The sequence below is a fragment of the Mirounga leonina genome, unplaced genomic scaffold (genome assembly GCF_011800145.1).
Source record: "Mirounga leonina isolate KUSES-001 unplaced genomic scaffold, KU_Mleo_1.0 Mir_101664, whole genome shotgun sequence".
NCBI classification, from domain to species: Eukaryota; Metazoa; Chordata; class Mammalia; order Carnivora; family Phocidae; genus Mirounga; species Mirounga leonina.
In genome coordinates this window covers 29,327,680-29,348,978 of record NW_023270175.1, presented here as the reverse complement: position 1 = coordinate 29,348,978, position 21,299 = coordinate 29,327,680, and the positions used below count along the sequence as shown (strand labels likewise).

At 38.4% G+C, this 21,299-nt stretch overlaps 1 long non-coding RNA gene across 1 annotated transcript in view; it reads left to right on the top strand.

The window, feature by feature from the left end:
• The window catches only part of LOC118011786, a 43,837-nt gene extending 25,509 nt beyond the window's left edge, over positions 1–18,328 (top strand). The window contains exon 3 of the long non-coding RNA XR_004679540.1: positions 18,281–18,328. This is a non-coding gene — a long non-coding RNA (uncharacterized LOC118011786). The remainder of the gene's footprint in view (positions 1–18,280) is intronic.
• Positions 18,329–21,299: the final 2,971 nt, after the last annotated feature.

Sequence of the window (21,299 nt, the reverse complement as noted above, 5' to 3'; positions counted from 1 at the left end):
ATAGTAAACATATTCTCCATCCTAGATAATACATGGGTTTTAATAGAGGCCTCCACTGGTAAGTCTCAAAGAACTTAGTCATCTAGATCTCTAGTTCCTAGCACAGGGCCTAACACAGCTGACACTTGATAAATGCTGAACTAAATGCATAATAGGAGAATTTGGGGCTCCTTAGCTGGCTGTTAGTGGTACTATTCTTAGCCAAGGGTACTTTTCTTGGTGCTCCGTTGCTCAGATGATAATATGTAAATCAAAGTAAAATAACTTATTATTGTCTATGAGGGCAAGGACTGCCTGTTTCATTTCCCATTATCCCTTCACCCTAAAACAGTACCTGGCACTCAGTTAATACTTGGTATATGATAAATGAGTAAATTGAGTGCATGTAGATCACTGATCTACTCTGGTCCCAAAGTATAATTGAAGTCCAGCCTGGGCTTTCCTGTGTTACTGGAGCCTAGTGGAAGAGATAACTTGCACTCCCTACCCAAGAACACTGTATCACAAATAAGGGATGGCCTTCCTTTTTAAACAAAGCACCAAGATGTCCCTGAATTCCAAAGCAAGAGGCCCCAAAGAGTTCACAGAATAAAAGGGTTGACTCTACTGTCAGCCCCTAATGCCTTCCTTCTTCTATTTCCCAATAAGACTCCCTTATTAAAATGCCAGTCTACATTTAGACAAGAATCCATTTCGAAGAGTGGAGCAGAGTGACATTAACCAAGAGTTTTACTACATGCCATGGAAATATAAAAATTAAATTGACATAAAATACAAATACAAAATACAAATGGGGATAAACAATGTTTCCAGGACACCTGGATGGCTCAGTCAGTTAAGCATCTGCCTTTAGTTCAGGTCATGATCCCAGGGTTCCTGGGATTGAGCCCCACATCAGTCTCCCTGCTCACCTCTCTCGCTCTCTCTCTTTCAAATAAATAAATAAAATCTTAAAAAAAATATTTCCAGAGTACAGATTTTCAATTCTAAGAATGTCAGTAAATGAATCAGTTTGACTTTCTCAAATCATCTGACAAAAATTTACCTTCCTAATCTATACAATGAGCCTCTTTCCCTCCCACACCACGCCTATCTCTCAGCTTTCCTGCATCATATTGTCCCTCAATCTGAGACCCACACCCCAACTTCCACCACCAAAGACTTGCCAAATCCTCAGGTGCTTCCCAGTCCTTTCTAGAGCTTGAGATAAGCTAGATTATTGACTTGGGTGCAAAACAGGACTACTTTACAAATCTGCTGGATTGGGTGTTTGCCCTAGTTTTAAACTCCATTCTATCACTCAGAAACAATTTTACCAAAGAACATTAGCTTTTTGCAAAATTCTGTAATAGCACTTTAAACCTATAGCACTTGAAGTACAAACAGGTTAGCACATATACACAAGTGATGGGGGTGTCAGAATTAAAATGATTCAGATCAAGGTACATACTGAGTACTAAAGTATGATGAAATAAGTCCATGTTATGAATCACTTCTGATACCTATAGAGATAGATGTGTGTCTGTAATATGCCATGGTTCATACTTCATTGCCTCTCCCATAGAACCCTGTACCTACCATATGTTTTCCAACAATGGAGTGCTCCATAAAGGTCTAATAAGGATTGATTGGTTGCTGGTCCTTCAACAGAGGAAAAAAATCACTTTCTAGAGAGGTTTGTATTTAAGATCCAACTCAGATAGCTAGATTATTTTTCTTCAAAAATGGCAGTTATTTACCATATTGTAAATAAATATAGAATGCAATGTCATCAAGGAAATATTTCTGGATGTAGGGGTATGAAGTCAAAAGGAATACATTGAAAGAATACCCAAGGGAGGAGCTAAGATAGCAGTGTGGTAGGAGGACCCTAGGCTTGTCTCATCCCTTGGACACAGCTAGATAACTATCAAATCATTCTGAATACCCAAGAAATCAACCTGGGGACTGACAGAAAAAACTGCACAACTAGAGGGAGAGAAGAGGCCACATCGAGGAAGGTAGGAAGTGCAGACACATGGTTTGAGAGAGAAATGGATCGAGTGTGCTGCCTGTGGAGGGGAGGGAGCCCCAGTCTCAGAGAAAGGCAACAAAGGGAGGAGCACATGGGGAATCACAAAGGGATCATACTTCCCTAAAGCCACTGGTGGGGAAAATAAGAGGGGCTGAATTTTGTGAGTTCTTGCAACCAGCAGGGCTTGAAGACTGGAGTTTTACTTTTTAAAATATTTTTTTAAGATTTTATTTATTTGTCAGAGAGAGAGAGAGCACAAGCGGGGGGAGTGGCAGGCAGAGGAAGAAGCAGACTCCCCGCTGAGCAGGGAGCCCGATGTGGGACTCAATCCCAGGACCCTGGGATTGTGACCTGAGCCAAAAGCAGATGCTTAACCGACTGAGCCACCCAGGCATCCCAAGACTGGAGTTTTAAAGGTTGGCAGGCTTGGCTAGAATAGAGCCTTAAGAGTGCTGCCCTATTTCTGGAGAGAAGACAGGCAAGCAACCTGGGGGGAGGATGGCCCAATCTGAGGAACACCTAAGGCTCACAAGGGAGAGATTGTTTGCTCTTCTTGGAGCATATCTGTGAAAAGTAGCATTCACAGAGATCCTTCTCTGGGAACAAAAAGCCAGCGGGTGCCATTCTCCTCCCCCACTGCTCAGCATAGGCACCGATCCACCTGCTGAAGGTGGCTTGCCCAGACACTGGCTGCCTTGCTTGTTTGCTACAGGCCCCACCCCACTGTGCTCTGGCACAACTGCCCTTCTCAGTCAAACCTGCATCTGTCCCAGTGTGGCAAGACCCTCCCCTAGAAGACCAGTGCAGGCCCCCACCACACCACGTCCCTAAATTTTGGAGTTTTAGAAGTCAGTAAGCTTGGCTGAGATACAGCCCAACGTGCACTGTGCTGCTCCAGGCAAGCAAGCAACCTGGAGACAAGATGAAAATGGCAATCTGAAAAATGCCAGGGATGTACGGGGGAGATAATTCGCTCTTCTGGGAGGGATTGCCTGAAAGCAGCAAGCACAGAGGCTCCTCTCCCAGGACAAAGGAGCTGGCTGGCACCATTTCCCTCCCCAACCCTTCAGCATAAACACAGAATCAGCTTCAGTAAACAGACAGTGCCAACACTGGCTGCCTAACCTGTTTATACCAAGTCCCACCCCATGTGCTCTGCTGGTACTGCCCTTCTTGGGCAAGTGTGCCCAAGTCCCAGCACAGTGGACCCCTTCCCAGAAGACCAGCAGAAACACCACATACACCACATCTCCCAACCAGAGAATTCTCCAAGGATTCAGTTCTAGTGGAAGTAGCATCAGGTCTCATTTAACAAGCAGACCAGAGCATGCCTAGTTAGAACTTGCCACACTCTGGCCAAGGTCCAAACACTTCCCAAGGCAGGCAAGGGGAGCCTCTGCAGACCACTGACCTGAAGGATAGAGCAGCCAAAACACAGCAGCAGAGTGCACACAGCACACCCAGACACACTTCCTGAAGCGCCAGGCCCTGGACACTATATGACCTCTTCTTCATAAAGCCACTACTCTCAAGATCAGGGAACATAGCAGGCTTTTCTAACACAGAGAAGAAGACACTTAGACAAAATGCCAAGACAGCGGAATTCATCACAAATGAAACAACAAGAAAAGGTCATGGCCAGATAGCTAATCAAAACAGATATAAGTAATATGCCCGATAGAGAATTTAAAGCAACAGTCATTAAGGATACTCGCTGGGCTTGAGAAAAGAATGGAAGACTTCAGAGAGGTCCTTACCACAGAGATAAAAGAGTTAAAAAACAGAAATGAAAAATGCAATAGCTGAGATACGAAATAGACTGGATGTAATGAATACAAGGATGGAAGAAACAGCAGAGTGAATAAGTGATATAGAAGCTAGAATAATGGAAAATAATGAAGCTGAAAAGAAGAGGGAAAGAAAAACATTAAACCATGAATGTAGAATTAGGAAGCTCAGTGACTTCATAAAGCATAATAGCATTCACATCATAGGAGTCCCAGAAGAAGAGAGAGAAAAGGGGGCAGAAAATTTATTTGAGGAAATTATAGCTGAAAACTTCTCTATCTGGAAAAGGAAACAGACATCCAAATCCAGGAGGTACGGAGGACTCTCATCAAATTCAACAAAAGCAGGCCAACACCAGGATATATTGTAATTAAATTTAAAATATAGTGATAAAGAAAAAATCCTAAAAGGAGCAAGACAAAAGAAGTCCCTAACTTACAAAGAAAGACCCATAAGGCTAGCTGAAGATCAATCCACAGAAACTTGGCAACAAAGAAGAAAGTGGCATAATATATTTAACGTGCTGAATGGGAAAAATCTGCAGCCAAAAAAGGCTGCAGCAAGGCTATCATTCAGAGTAGAAGGAGGGATGGTTTCTCAAACAAAAACTAAGGGAGTTCATAACCACTAAATCAGCCCTGTAAGAAATATTAAAGGGGACTCTTTGAGTGGAAAGAACAAAAGTGACAAAGACTAGAAAGGAACAGAGAAAATCTCCAGAAACAACAACAAAACAAGTAATAAAATGGCACCAAATTTATATCTATCAATAATTAATCTGAATGTAAATGGACTAAACACTCCAATCAAAAGATAGAGGGTGTCAGAATGGATAAAAAACAAGACCCATCTATATGCTGCCTACAAGATTCATTTTAGACCTAAAGACAACTGAAGATTAAAAGTGAGGGAATGGAGAACCATCTATCATGCTAATGGATGTCAAAAAAAGCCAGAGTAGCAATACTTATATCAGAAAAACCACATTTTAAACCAAAGACTGTAACAGGGGATGAAGAAGGGTACTCTATCACAATAAAAGGGACTATCTGACAAGAATATCTATCAATTGGAAGTATTTCTACACCAAACACGGGAGCACCCAAACATATAAAACAATTAATAACAAACATAAAGGAACTCATTGATAATAATACAATAATAGTGGGGGACTCCCCACTTACATCAATGGACAGATCATCTAAGCAGAAAATCAACAAGGAAACAATGGCTTTGAATGACACACTGGACTAGATGGACTTAACAGATATATTCAGAACATTTCATCCTAAAGCAGCAGAATACATATTCTTTTCCAGTGCACATGGGACATTCTCCAGAATAGAACATATACTGGGTGACAAAAAGATTGTGATCATACCATGCATAATTTCAGACCACAACACTATGAAACTTGAAGTCAACCACAAGAAAAAATTTGGAAAGACCACACATACATGGAGGTTAAACAACATGCTACTAAAGAATGAACCAGAAAATCAAAGAAGAAATTTTAAAAATACATGGAAACAAATGATAATGAAAATACAATAGTCCAAAACCTTTGGGATGCAGCAAAAGCAGTCCTAAGAGGGAAGTAAATAACAATACAGGCCTACCTCAAGAAACAAGAAAAATCTCAAATATGCAACCTCACCTTACACCTAAAGGAGCTAGAAAAAGGACGATAAATGAAGCCTAAAGCCAGCTGAAGGGAATAATAAAGATTAGAGCAGAAACAAATGATCTAGAAACAAACAAACAAGCAAAAAAAAAAAAAAACAATAGAACAGATCAATGAAATCAGGAGCTGGTTCTTCACAGAATTAATAAAATTGATAAACCACTAGCCAGTCTTATCAAAAAGAAAAAGGACCCAAATAAATAAAATCATGAATGAGAAAGGAGAAATACCAACCAACACCACAGAAATACAATTACAAGAGAATATTATGAAAAATTATATGCCAACAAATTGGACAACCTAGGAGAAATGGGTAAATTCCTAGAAACATATAAACTACCAAAGCTGAAACAGGAAGAAATAGAAAACTTGAACAGACCAATAAGCAACAAAGAAATTGAATCAGTAATCAAAAATCTCCCAACAAACAAAAGTCCAGGACCAGATGGCTTCCCAGGGGAATTTTACCAAACATTTAAAGAAAAGTTAATACCTTTCTCAAACTATTCCAAAAAATAGAAATGGAAGTAAAACTTCCAAATTCATTCTATGAGGCCAGCATCACCCTAATACCAAAACCAAAGACTCCACTAAAAAAGAGAACTACAAGCCCATATCCCTGATGAACATGGTTGCAAAAATTCTCAATAAATACTAGTAAATGGAATCCAACAGTATGTTAAAAGAATCATATGTCTCCTGAGGCAAGGGAAACAAAGCAAAAATGAACTATTGGGACTTCATCAAGATAAAAACTTCTGCACAGCAAAGGAAACAATTAACAAAACTAAAAGGCAACCTATGGAGTGAGAGAAGATATTTGCAAATGACATATGATAAAGGGTTAGTATCCAAAATATATAAAGAATTTATACAACTCAAAACCCCCAAAACAAATAATCCAGTTAAAAAAATGAACAGAAGACATGGTAGACATTTTTTCCAAAGAAGACATCCTGATGGCTAATAGACACATGAAAAGATGCTCAATATCACTCATTATCAGGGAAATACAAAGGAAAATACACTGAGATATCACCTCACGCCAGTCAGAATGGCCAAAATTAACAACACAGGAAACAACATGTGTTGGGAAGGATGTAGAGAAAGGGGAACCTCTTGCACTTTTGGTGGGAATGCAAACTGGGGCATCCATTCTGGAAAACAGTGTGGATGGTCCTCAAGAAGTTAAAAATAGAACTACCCTGCAATCCAGCAATTGCACTACTAGGTATTTACCCAAAGGATAAAAAAATACTGATTTGAGAGGATCCATGCACCCCAATGTTTATAGTAGCATTATCAACAATAGCCAAATTATGGAAAGAGCCCAAATGTCCATTGACTGATGAGTGGATAAAGAAGTTGTGGTATATATATATGTAATGGAATATTACTCAGCCATAAAAAGAATGAAATCTTGCCATTTGCAATGACGTGGATGGAGCTACAGAGTATTATGCTAAGCAAAATAAGTCAGTCCGAAAAAGGCAAATACCATATAATTTCATTCATATATGGAATTTAAGAAAAAAACAGTTGGGCACCTGACTTGGTTTCAGATCAGGTCATGATCTTAGGGTTCTGGGATCAGGGCTCAAGTAAGGCTCCATGCTCGGTGGGGAGTCTGCTTGAGGATTTTCTCTCCCTCTGCCCCTGTCCCCACTCCCATTCTCTCTCTCTCAAATAAATGGATACATTTTTTAAAAAAAAGAAAAAATGTATAAGTTGTTGCCATTAAAAGATAAGAAAAAGGATCTTTTTTAAAAAAGAAACAAAACAAATGAACATGGTGGGGAAGAGGCAAACCAAGAAACAGACTCTTAAATAGAGCAAACTGATAGTTACTGCAGGGGAGGTCGGTGGGGAGATGGATTAAATAGGTGATAGGTATTAAGAAGGGCACTTGTTGTGATGAGCACCGGGTGTTGTATGTAAATGATTAATCACTAAATTCTACACCTGAAACTAATATTGCACTGTATATCAACTAGCTGGAATCTAAGTAAAAACTTCAAAGGGGAAAAAATAATAGAACTAGGGAAAGAATACCCTAAGAAGATATTCCCCTGTCCAAGTTTAATAAATGACCATTTTAACAAAAGCTTATGAAATGAAATTGCTGTATGAATGAAACATTTTATGTCAAGTTCCAGCCAGTAGCCAATAACATTTTCAATGCAATGTTAATAATTTGAAATATATTGAAATAATTTTATAAATTAATATTTGTAGCTTTGGAAAGCTCAACCCCATAATCATTCACCTCTGGAAACACTCTATTCCATCTTATTTTTATAAGCACTTTATATGGAAATATGATACGTTGTTCCTGTTAAGCAAACTACTTTAGGAGGCAATAAATGGATTTATTAAATTAGCATGCAGATAGAGGAAAGCTATGTGCCTTGCAGAAGATCTAAAATTGTTATTGGGAGCAAAGGGATATTCATATTTTTAAACTATATCAGAAATTGCAGATGCCAAGCACATTCACAATAACAGTCAATTCAGTCATGGATTAGATATGGACATGGTGGTAGCATTTTAGTGTGAGAATAATTTTGTTAATAGAAATGTGAGCAAACCTATGAGGATCTAGAAAGGCCAGATAAGGCATAAAATATATCCTGGCTGCAGCAGGGTGACAGAGTCATTCTAGGAGGAGGGTATATGACGTATATTATTCAAAACTTAAGAGAAGACAGCAATACACAGAAGACTCTTACTAATAGAAATAGAGATGATAATACACACATTTTTTTAAATGCCCAGAAGGTAGCAAGTGTGGTATTGGACATGTAAAAAGGCCAAGTGTTTCTCTCTCAGCACTACAAAAGAAATATCAGAATGTCCCCAAAGATAGGTAAAGCATAAGCCAGTGAGTTTTGTTTTAATAAAAGATGTAGTTGGCAGAGACAATGGAAATTAATGACCAAATAAGGAAGTGACATTTGTGCTTTTGCTATAACCACAGACAAACTCCATCTCTCTGTCAAAGAAAAACAAACAAATAAATAAACAAAAAGAAAACCCTAAAGATTTAGGATGACAAACAAATTATTCTTTGTTTATATTCTCCTTCAGAATAGGCATGAGGGAGGAACATGAAAATATGACAATAAGGTGAAGTTTTAGAGATTAAGAAAATAATTACCTCAAAGTGCTTTTGTAGTTAGTAAATAACCAATGAAAAATAGTTATGATTTGTAATACAGTCTTGTGATTTCCAATATGTTTTCAGATTCCTGTTCTGATTTAGGCAGGTGCTTTCACATATCTATTATTTCCTTTACTACTCAAAATGTTAATGATTCCCATGGAAAACAGAGATTCCAAAAAACAAGTAAGTGACTTGCCTCTGGTCAGGCAAGCCAGTGAGTGGGTAGATCTGGGGGGTCAAACTCAAATTTTTTCATGTTCCTATGACCCATTTAATTAATTTTTTGCCTTTATTCTAAATAGTATAAATCTTTTTTTAAATCACAAGAACAGTCACCCAATAACATTGATGAAATTCTGACTTGAAAATCCAGCATCATTTTAGCCAATACAACAAACAGAAACTAGTTGACTTATGAAGCAATGTTTAGCTCTTAATGTTTCTTCCCTGAGGATTCAGAGTTGCTGGCAGTAGAAACCAATGCAAATAAAAAATGCCTCTAAGTGGGCGCCTGGGTGGCTCAGTTGGTTAGGCGACTGCCTTCAGCTCAGGTCATGATCCTGGAGTCCTGGGATCGAGTCCCGCATCGGGCTCCCTGCTCAGCAGGGAGTCTGCTTCTCCCGCTGACCCTCCCCCCTCTCATGCTCTCTCTATCTCATTCTCTCTCAAATAAATGAATAAAATCTTTAAAAAAAAATGCCTCTAAGAAAAGGAGATGCTTGACTTTATTGAGCATCTGCCATGTTAAATTAAACTGCAACTTTAGTGATAACAACTGCTAACCAGATCATTCCTTTAAGTAATTTAAATGCATCTAATTCTTCAACTTAAAATTTCCTATTGTGTGATTTTCCAGTTTCCACATTCCATGTTCAACTTAGTATGAAATATTTGCTATATACAAATAGGAAGAGAGGTATATTATTATTTTAAGGCTTTTCGGTATGCTGTTAAAGTTTGGAAATATGCTGATTAGCATAAAAAACAATTCCCCTAGTAGCTGAAGGAAGAATCAGGTATATAGAAACATATCTCCCAGCCCTGCTGAGAATGAGAGCCAGTAAAACTTTGGGATTTCCCACAGGTTGGCCTTGGCATTCAGAAATAGCCTGGGAATGAGCAAATGACAAGTAGGCTGAAAGGGTAATTCTTTCTCTTCCTTTACTGAAAGACAGGAAGCTGAACTTCTCTAAAGTTTGCTCATGACTTAACAAATTAAATGTTTATAACAATAAATCTGAATCATTGGCCTCTACTCTTCCTCCTTGATACTCATACAAAACAACTCCATAAAAGACAGCACAGAGAAATGAGATGCAAACATAGGCATAGCTTTATCAGATCTTCTGGGGAAAGTAAAACAAACAAAAGGAACAAAAGGTAGAAAGCGAGCCTGAATGATGTCTTGTGGTATAAGCTATAAAAGTATGACAATCCAAAATGCTTGTGCCATATCCTGAAGGGTCATTCATATGTTTCCTTGTCCTCAAGGTGAAGGTCCTGGCTTCTGTCTCCCATGTAAGCCAATTGGGTTTTACTCACCTTCCAGGTTTCTAACTGTGCCTCTAACCCCAGGTGACCCTATTGCAAAAGTGTGCCTGTGGCCAAAAAGGCTAAGTGATATAGTAAAGGGAACTCACCATGAGAAAAGCAATCAAAAGCACAAGTTACCAGCCATTTAAACAAATTACTGTGGTGAAACAGAGCCTACAGAAAATTGGTAGACATAAGTTCTATCCTTGAACCACTTAGAAATAAGCTGGAGGAGGTAACAGATTTGAAACAATAAAGGGGGAACCTCAAAAAGACTCTTGGCACAATTCAACCTCAAAGAAGAAAAAGATCAGGGCATACCGGATTTGTCCAAAAAGTCCACATGGAGAACACAGGTATTGAATTGCATCTTAAAGACTGGGTAGGATTTAACTGGGAAGAGAATGACAGTATCCATGGCTTGAGCATTTATTCTGTGCCAAGCACTAGGCTAGGTCTTTTTCATACATTATGTGATTGACTTCTTATCTACCCCCATGTTACAAATCAGGAAAAAGAGGCTCAGGAAGATTAAGTGACTTTCCCAAGGCCAGACTGCTACAACGTTCCTTCAGGAAAATGTCACAATCATGACTTACACAGTTTTGCATAGTTGACCCCTGCTTGACTCTCCAGCCTCATATTACACCACTCACCTGCTCATTCAACACACTCCAACCATAAATTAACCAATCTCTTTCATCATAGAATGTTCACATTTTGAGTTACTTCTCCTTTCACAAATCTGTCTTCTTTGTTTGCAAAACTTCTATGTATCTAGCCAATTTTTTAAAAAGGTACTTCTTTAAAGAGGAATCCTCTGACTGCTGATTTACATTAGGTCCCACTTACAGACATACAATTCATAGCACTTATCATAATCTATATCTAAATAATTACATACATGTTGTGCTAGAGTTCTCCAGTCCAGCAAGCTGGAAATTCAGTAAGAGGTGATATTGGAGTCTTGAGTCTGAATTCTGCAGGTTGGAAACACAGACAAGATATCTTTGTCACAATCTTGAGATTAATTCCTTCTCCTTGGGGAACCATCAGTCTTTGTCTTCTCAAGGCCTTCAGTTGATTTGATGAGGCCCACCCACACCATGGAAAGCAATCTGCTTTACTCAAGGTATACTAAGTTACATAGGTTTTTTGTTTGTTTGTTTGTTTGTTTTTAGAGAAAGAAAGAACGCACACAAGTGGCAGGGGAGGGGCAGAGGGAGAAGGAGAGAGAGAATCTTAAGCAGGCTTCATGCCCAGCACAGAGCCTGTCGTGGGACTCGATCTCACAACCCTGAGATCATAATCTGAGCTGAAATCAAGAGTAAGATGCTTAACCAACTGAGCCACCCGGGCACCCCTACTAAGTTATATGTTAATCACATCTTCTTAAAAAAAACTTCCATAGCAACATCTATACTGGTGTTTGACTGGACTGCACTATAGCCTAGCCAAGTTGACATACAAAATTGAACATCATACATGTCTATTTAAGGACTCTTGTCCCTACTTGACTGTAAGCTCCATGAGGATAGAGATCCAGGCCATATTTTTTCTTTTTTTTTTTAATTATGTTCAGTTAGCCAACATGTAGTACATCATTAATTTTTTATGTAGTGTTCAATGATTCATTATTTGCATATAACACCCAGTACTCATCACAACACATGCCCTCCTTAATACCCATCACCCGGTTACCCTATCCTCCCACCTGCCTCCCTTCTGTAACCTTCAGTTTGTTTCCCAGAGTCCAGAGTCTCTCATGGTTTGTCTCCCTCTCTGATTTCTTCCCATTCAGTTTTTCCTCCCTCCCTGCTATTCCTTATGTTCCACATAGGAGTGCACCTATCCACAGTGCCTAGAACAGTGTTTGACATATAACATATGCTCAAAATTTATTTAGTGATGAATGAAAGAAATATCCCCCAAGTCTTGATGACTGGTTGATCTACCACTGGCAGAAAATGGAAAACAGCAAGTGGTAACTGACTACAGGACCTCAAGCATTTCTAGGCAGTTGGATTTAATTCTATGTAACCAACAATTATGTACTGGCTTTCATCAGCACAAAACTGCCTTAGGTATACAAGGAATACCAAAATTAATATAACAGAAGTCAAACAAAGATTATAATACAAAGATGCTTATTGCTGCACTATTTATAGCATCAAAGATTGAAAACAATCTCTATGTTCAACAACAGGGACCTGAATAAATGATTATTGGTGTTACAGTGAGCACCAATAACTAGGTTTGAAGAATTTATGTATAGCATACTTTTTCTACTATGGACTGGTAATTACTCATTCATTTATATGCAAAACTAGGTGCCATGAAGCAGCACTGGATGGCAGTTCTAGTAGATCATCATATTAGTATTTGTTGTCAGCCTGGGCTCAGTTAGAGATAACGTTGCTTCAATAGGGTGATCCCATCTTCAGATATTGATATTTACTATGTGCCAAGCACTGTTCTAGGTGTTACACATACAGTGATGAACAAAACAGATGAACAAATATTCATGCACTCATGGAGAGAAAAATAAAGCATGGAAAGGGAAAATAAAATGTCTGGAATGAGGATTAACATATTAGATAGAAACATCCAAAAAAGTCTTCACAGAGAAAGTGACAATTAATTTAAAAATTTAAAGAAACGTAGGGGTGAGCTATTTGTATAGCTATAGGGGAGAATTCCATGCAGAAGGAACAGCAAGTGCAAAGATCCAAGATGGGAGCTGTCCTGGCATGTTTGAGGTGTGAGCAGGATAAAAAAGAGGGAGAGCAATAGGACATGAGATCAGAGATGTAATGGTAGGGGTGAGGGGCAGATGAGAGGGAAACATAGTATCATGTGTGAATGTGAGAAGAAAAGTAATTTTGGAACTGATTGGAGCATGAGGTACAAGATGGTGGAGAATGTTAAATCCAAATGTAATATCTATACCTATTAAGCACAAAAGTATAAGCATACCTTGTCCCCATAAGCAACTTATCTAGACCCTAGTCAAACTAGAAAACCCTTGAAATTAGCTTATATAACATTTTAAGCCAGACTGTAGATAGTTGGACAATTCTTGTAGTAACACACCATTTTGGTAACCATGCCTAAACATATCCCACCAACACCAGAATGTCTCTCTTGCTGCCCAAGCATTATGGGAGAAATTCATCTTATTTTTATAGGTTTCATAATTGGATTCATTCAAATTAAGAAAGAATATTGACTTTGAGTTGCTGGATGAAGTGCTTCAAATATCCAAAATCAGAAAGTCTACAATATAGTCTTGCTTCTCTAAGGAGACTGCAAATCGGGTAGACATAACCAACCTTCTTTAAGTCTACTGAGAAGGCTGGGAGTGGAGCAAAAAAGACGCTGAGAGTAGTATAAAATTCAGGATGGTAGTTACTTTGGTAGGAGGGGCATAGTGACAGGGAAGGACCATAAAGAGGGCCTGAGGGGTGCTTGATATGATTGATGCATAAACAAGTGTATTTACATTGTGAAAATTTATGGAATTGCATGCTTATGATTTGTGCACCTTTTTTTTTATTCATGCCTACTTAAAAGAAGTGTACTTAAATATACGTCAGAATGGAAACCAGGGATAGAGCTGTCAAGGTAAAGGAATGATCACAGTCAGCAAATACTGTCCAGGAGCTGGTGGAGACAGATCCAATCCTGCCCTAGGAAACCTGGCAGAGTTAAAAGAAAGTACCTCTAATGTGGGCCAAAACGAAAGCCTTTCCCAGTTCTAGAGGAAGAATGTGAGGCTAAAGGTAGGATGGGAAAATAAGTAGAGGGAAGAATGAGGGTAGTTGGCCCCCTAGAATGGAAAGTGAGAATCCTACCATGAAGGGTGGTATAATAATTGCCATCCAGCCATAAGGTGATGGAGGGTAAGATGTAACCCAACTTCCTTGTAATCCCAAAGCAACACTCATGTGTCCTTGCAGTATACTTCTGAAGCACCAAAGATAACTCTATCAGAGCAGAGTTTGGCTGTATTTCTGGAGTGGAGTCAATGCCTGAAAGCAGAACGTTTACCTTATATCTCTTTGGCTTATGAGAGGTCATACATTCTCAGTAGAAAACACATTCCAAGTGGTGTAGAGCTCAGTGGCAATACATCAGGTACCACCATTTCTCCATACTCATAAGCACAAAGAGAACCTCTCCCAGTCTATTTTTTTTGGAAAGATTCAATTATTTCACTAGGGGAAGAGAGTGTCCATCATATGACTTCCTGCTCTGGATAGGTACAAAATGATAAGCTGCAGGACTGCCTACTCACCCACAAGGCCATCAAATCGCATACAGACAACTATCAAACCATTGAACTAAGTATAATATTTGGATCTGGAACTTGAACATATTGCCCACCTGTCCATAAAAAATTATGACTGGTTTCATAATGCTTCACATCCCTGTTTACCTCTCTCACCTAAACTTTCCTCCCTATACTCCTTTCTGTATTTCTTAATCTGACTCAGTCTCCTGCCTGTCCTTTCTAAATTCTTGGGAACTTGTTTCCTATTTAATCTATTCTCTTATATCTTCAACCCCTTCCTAGAACCATCTCTCCATCCCCTTACCTTTATTGAGACCTGGCTGTCCCATGAGAACATGCAGCTGTCAAAGGTGAATATTTTTCTCTCATAATCCTAGAATCCAGAGCCAGGCGCAGACTTATTCCTCACTGCTACTTCAAAATCATGTCTTTTCTTCAAAATCCCAAGCTCCATTAAAGCCCAGGGCATCAGACAAAACCACCTGCTACCCTTCCTAGTTGCTGCCAACTACCGACCTCTCAGTGCCTCTTTTTCATTCATTAAAGACTTGGGCTATGGTTCATTGACACCATTTCCAACTCTGCCAGTCATAATGTTTAGTGATGTCAATAACCACATACATGGAATGTCCAATACTGTATATTCGCAGCTTCTTAACTTTCTCCAGGTCTTTTCTACCTCCACCTCACCTAAGTCACTTACTCTCATGTACACATACTCAAGTTTAGCATTATAAATAACTGCACCACTTCTGAAATTTTGATTTCAACCTCTCATCTTCCTCCTGTACCCCCACTCCAACAATTTTTCAACCAACTTACAGTCTCCAATCCATTGACCCCATTGCATTTTCAAGTCCCATCACCATTTTTACATCCTCCTTTCTTTATCCAAATTGGATTCCATTATCACTCTCTTTCTTAGACCCTAGCCCTTCTATCCCTCTAAGCAAGGAGTAAAATCTCAACCTCGGTTGAACCCAAAAATACCACTTCCTCACATGTAAAACTTAACAGCTGAATATTGCTTGGGAAAATTCTCTTTAAATCCATTGTCAACAGCTGAAAATTGCTTGGGAAAATTCTCTTTAAATCCATTGTCATAAGCCTCACATGGGCAATCTACAGTGCCCAGCAATCCTACATTTCCCTAGCAAATTTGCTTTCACCATATCCATTTTGTACCTTTCCTTCTTTCCTCAAACCTACTATAGCCTCACTCACACACTCTCAGCAGATAGCTTCACCTTATTCTTCTTTGAGAAATTAGAAGTAACTGACTTGAATTCCTAATCTTCTTCTTAAGGTAACCAATGATCCCCATGCTTCCAAATCCAGTGGACCCTTCTTTGTTTCTGTCTTAAACACTCCTTCTTTAAACCCTCTCATCTCTCAACACTCAAGACATTACACTCTTCTGATTTTCTTCACACCCAACTGGCCAAACCTCAGTATCATCTTCCTTTTCTTGGCCTTTCATTGTTGAAGAGCCCCAGTATTGAGGAGTACTCTCCTCTAAAACTACTTTATCTCTAAAACAAATCTCACCCAAGCATATGGCTTTAATTATCATCCATATACCAAATTTATAGCTTCAGCTTTGACCTTTTCTATGAACTTCAGATTGCTTTATTCTTAATATCTCCACACAGTTCTCTATTACAATTTAAACTCAATATAACCCAAGATCCTGATTTTTCACTCCAAAATTAATGCTTACTCATTCCTCAGTCTTTGTGTTCTAGTAAATGGCACTACCATCCATCCTTGGCTCAAACCAAGAATCAAGAGACCATCCTTGATTCTTTCCATTCTCTAATCATTTATATCCAATCCAACAAGTTTTGTTAATTTACCTTCAAAATATATCCCTGAACCCATGCACTTCTCTCCATCCTTAGTGCTGTCATGATAATCCAAATCACTATTATCCCTCACCAGCTTGCTTTCACTCTTGCCCCTCACACCTGAGTCTAATCACCAGTTAATTCCCAAACATAAATCAGATCATATCATTCTCCTGCTTAAATCCCCTCAGTGGTTTCCCATCACATTCAGAGTACAGTTCCCAGTCTTTCTCATGGGTTACATGGTCTCAGAGGATGTGCCCCTGCTAGTTTTCCAATCTTGCCTTATCCCTCTCTTCTCATTTTAACTACGCTGGCCTCCTTTTTGTTCCTCAAAGCAGCAAAGTTCTTTCTTACCTCAGGAATCTTTGTGCTTGCTGATTCCTCTACCTGGAGTGTTCTTTTCTCAGCTTTTCATGTGACTGGCCTTTTTCTGATCATTTAAATCTCAGGACAAATGTCATGTATTCAGAGAGGTCTTTCCTGAGAAGTCTTTCCACCCCTCTTCCCCACCACACTCTAACACACCACCCTGTTCATTCTTTCATATCAAAACAACCTGTAATTATGTTTTTGTTTGTTTATTGGGTTATTTTCTTATAATCCATCTAGAATACAAGCTTTTAGAAGGCCTATCTTGTCTTTCACATTGTGAGCATATGGAGCACATTGACTATATGGTCCAATGAGTTGTAAGGAGTATGCCCCAACAAGAGACAACTTAACTGGAAAAAAATGACAATTCCAACTTTTCTCCTCCTAATAGGGTCACTAGAAACATTGCCTAGAGGTATCTGCCACCCAAGTCTCATACTATCCTCTGCTTCACTATGCAGAAAACAAGTCTAATAATGAAACTAACTTGAAAGGATATTTTGTTGCTGCATATATCTAGAACCAAAAAACTACTCTTCAATTCCATTAAGCAAATATTTATTCAGTGCCCACACTGGTTCCGAACCCCTTCCCTCAACATATGTGATACAGTGATCAATAAGACAGGGACCCTGTCCTCAAGAAACACACAGCCTGGTGGGGAAGGGAGGGAGAAGCTGTAAAACCAAAATATCTCTACTACAACTCCTTTATAAAGCAGTGAGAAATGCTGTCCTAAAGGTGCAAAAGGAAGTCAGAACACAAAATAGTAGGATCTGTGAAGGCTTTTTCCAAAAAGAGACATACTTGGACTACTATTTGAAGCCAAGATCACTGAAACAAAGACATAAATCATACACAAACTAACCCAGAGTGCATCTGGAGGTTTCCTGAATGGAAATGGAAACACACTAACTGAGGCATTTTCTATACCTGTTAGCAAGATCAAGTCCAACCCTGGGGTCCCTAGACTCTGTTTGAAAGCTTCATGCATCAGAAGCACTTCTGTGTCCTTGAACTTTCTTTGCAGTCAGAACCACAGAGTGTTGGGGCAGGGGAATAACTTAGTGGAAATCATTTATCTGCTCAGCTATCAAAGAATCAGGTACTCACCGTGTCGTGTCTAAAGGGTCAAGATGTCAGAAAAAGTACAACTCCCTGATGTGCAATTGATTACATAAAAGCAAAAGAACAGTTTGTCAGAAACTTCTATTCTAACTCTTGCAAACCAGTAGGACAATATATAAAACTACCACGTAATATAGACTGGTCCTAGCACTTACAGAAGAGGCCAGGGCTTCCCCAACTCATAAATCAGGATTTCTAAATAGATCAGTGATTCTTAGAGCATTGAATGAAAACTCATAAGTACTTGTAAGTTTAGGTAGAATCTTCTATTGTCTGAATTTTAGTTTTCCCATATGTAAAAAGAAGTTAATAATACCAAAATCTGTGAGTTATTCCAAGCATCAAATGAAATAATAGATGTTCTGCAATATCAGTTGATATATTTACAAGTACAATATTACTTGCATGCCACACTACCTTCTGAAAAAATTGCCAGTTTTTCTCTTCAATTCAGGGGATGGACTTTACTATTGACTCCTGCCTCAGTGACGAACATCAATGGTTTTACCCTCATTCCATCAACGCAATGGAACCTCCTCCAAGAAATGTTGGAGTCCCTTTGAATAATCAGTCTCATCACTCAGTAAGTAATTTCTAGAAACCCTATCAATGTATCATTGAAAATTGATCCCAGAACCCTTAATAAAATATTTTTTTACTTAAAAATAAAAGACCTAGCCAGTGCAATAAGGCAAGAAAAAGTAATAAAATGCATACATATTGGAGAGGAAAAAATAAAACTATCTCTATTCACAGATGACTTGAATGTCTCCACAGAAAATCCCAAGGAATCTAAATATACACAAAAACCCTAGAACTAAGTGAGTTCAACAATGTTGTGGGATACAAAGTGATGTAAGGATAATATACAAAAGTCAATTGCATTCTTATATACCAGCAAAGAAAAACTGGAAATTAAAATTTGAAATAAAAAATACCATTTGCAATAGCACTAAAATGTGAAGTATTTAGATATGAATCTATCAAAATACATTCATGATCTGTACATAGAAATCTACAAGGCACTGATGAAAGAAATTTTTAAAAAGCTATATAAGTAGATACATATTCCATATTCATGGATTAGAAGACTCAATATTGTTAAGATGTTGATTCTTCCTCACTTCCTCTATAGACTCAATGCAAACTCATTCAATTCCCAGTAAAAATTTTGTAGCTATTGACAAGCCGACTATAAGATTTATGTGGCAATATAAAGGATTTGGAGCAGCCAAAACAACTTTGAACAAGAACAAAGTTGTAAGGTGTACTGCCTGATATTATGGTTTTTTATAAAACTATATTAAGCAATACAGCATGGCATTGGCATAATAATAGACAGCTCAATGGAAGAAAACAGAGTCCAGAAATAAACCCATACATATACAGACAACTAATTTTTAACAAATACACAAAGGCAATACTGCTGTGATGGAATGTTTTTTCCAATAAGTGGCACTGGAACAATTGGATATCCAAGTGCAAAAAAGTTAAAAATAAATAAATAAATAAATCTATACCTCACACCATATACAAAATTTAATTCAATATGAAACATAGACCTAAATGTAAATTTTAAACTATGAAACTTCTAGACCAAAGCATGGAAAAAAATCTTTGTGAGCCTAGGTTAGACAATAATTTCTTAGATATGATACCAAAACACCAAATTCACAAAAAATAAATTGATAAATTGGACTTCAATAAAATTTTAAAAATCTTCTCTTAAATGTGAAGAAGAAGAAAAATCTTCTCTTAAATGGTTAAGAAAATGTTAAGCCAAAGCCTGGGAGAAAATACTGGAAAATCACATATCTAATCAAAGACATATATCCAGTATATAGAGAGAATTTTCAAAACTCAACAATAAGAAAACTAATAACCCAATAAAAATAGGTTAAAAAATTTGAACAAACATATCAACAAATAAGAGTCAAAAATGGCCAATAAGCACATGAAAAGATGCTCAACGTGGTAATTTGGAAAACACAGATTAAAACCACAATGTTACACCATTACACACCTAACAAATGGCTGAAATTAAAAGGCTGACCATACAAAGTGTTGGTGAGTGTACACTAATCTTTCCACTCTCCCACTCCCGCTATCACTCTAGGTCAAATTCTTATGAATGCTTGTCTTTACTGTTCAAATAGTTTCCCAACAGGTCTCCCCATTTTTACTACTGCCACCCTCCAGTTGTTCACACTGCAAACAGTGTGCTGTGATCTGAATGTTTGTGTCCCCCCCAAAATTTATATGTTGTAATCCTAATGTCCAATGTGATGGTATTAATAGGTGTAGCCTTTGGAGGGTGATTAGGTCATGTGAACAGAGTCCTCATGAATGAGACTAATGCCCTTATAAAATTATGAGACCCAAGAGAGCTCCCTTGCCCCTTTTCACCATGTAAGGAGATGTCTGTGTGTCTGTGACCCAGAAGAGGACTTTCATCCAACTGTGCTGCTGCCCTGATCTCAGACTTCCAGCCTCCAGAACTGTGAGAAATAAATTTGTTATTTATAAGCTATCCAGTGTGGTATTTTGTTATAGTGGCCTGAACAAACTAAAATGGAAAATTGGTACTGAAAGTGAGGTTGCTGCTATAACAAATACCTAAAATGAGGAAACAACTTTGGAACTGGGCAATGGGCAGGGGCTGGAAGAGTTTGGAGGTACATTCTAGAAAAAAATCTACATTTCAGTGAATAGACTGTTTAGGGCAATTCTCACTGAAGACTCAGAAGGAGAAGAGAAAGAATAGAGAAAGCCTCAATCTTTTTTTTTTCTGTTTTCTTCAACTGTTTTTTTCTTTTCTTTTCTTTTCAATTGAGGTATAGTTGATGCACAATGTTGCATTAGTTTCAGTGTACAACATAGTGATGTAGCAAGTTTATATGTTATGCTATGCTCTCCACAAGTGTAGCTACCATTTGTCACCATACAACGCTATTACAATACCATTGACTATATTCCCTATGCTGTACCTTTCATCCCCATGACTTATTTATTCCTTAGCTGGAAGGATGCCCCTTCCACTCCTCTTCGCTCATTGTGCCAATCCCCCACCCCCACCCCGGCCCTTCTGGCAATCATCCATTTGTTCTCTGTGTTTATGGGTCTGTTTCTGGAGAAAGCCTCAATCTTCTCCTATGCCTTCTCTCTTCTTGCTTGTATCTTATGCCTCCTTCCGCTTGTGTATCTTATATATCCCGTCAGACAAAACCACATGTTATATTTCCTGAGCACATTATTTTATTTCAGACTGCTGTGCCCTTTACAAATCTCTTCTTTTTACATGGAATGTCTTCTCTTCTCCTGGCCAACTTGTAACCATTTGTCAAGATTCTGCAACAACATCACTTCTTCTGTGATGCCGTCCTCCAAGCATCATGTCTTCTGTGTTCTCATAACACTTTATGTTTCATCAGTCTCTAAAAACTCTCTTGGTGTATTATAAGAACTAATTTACA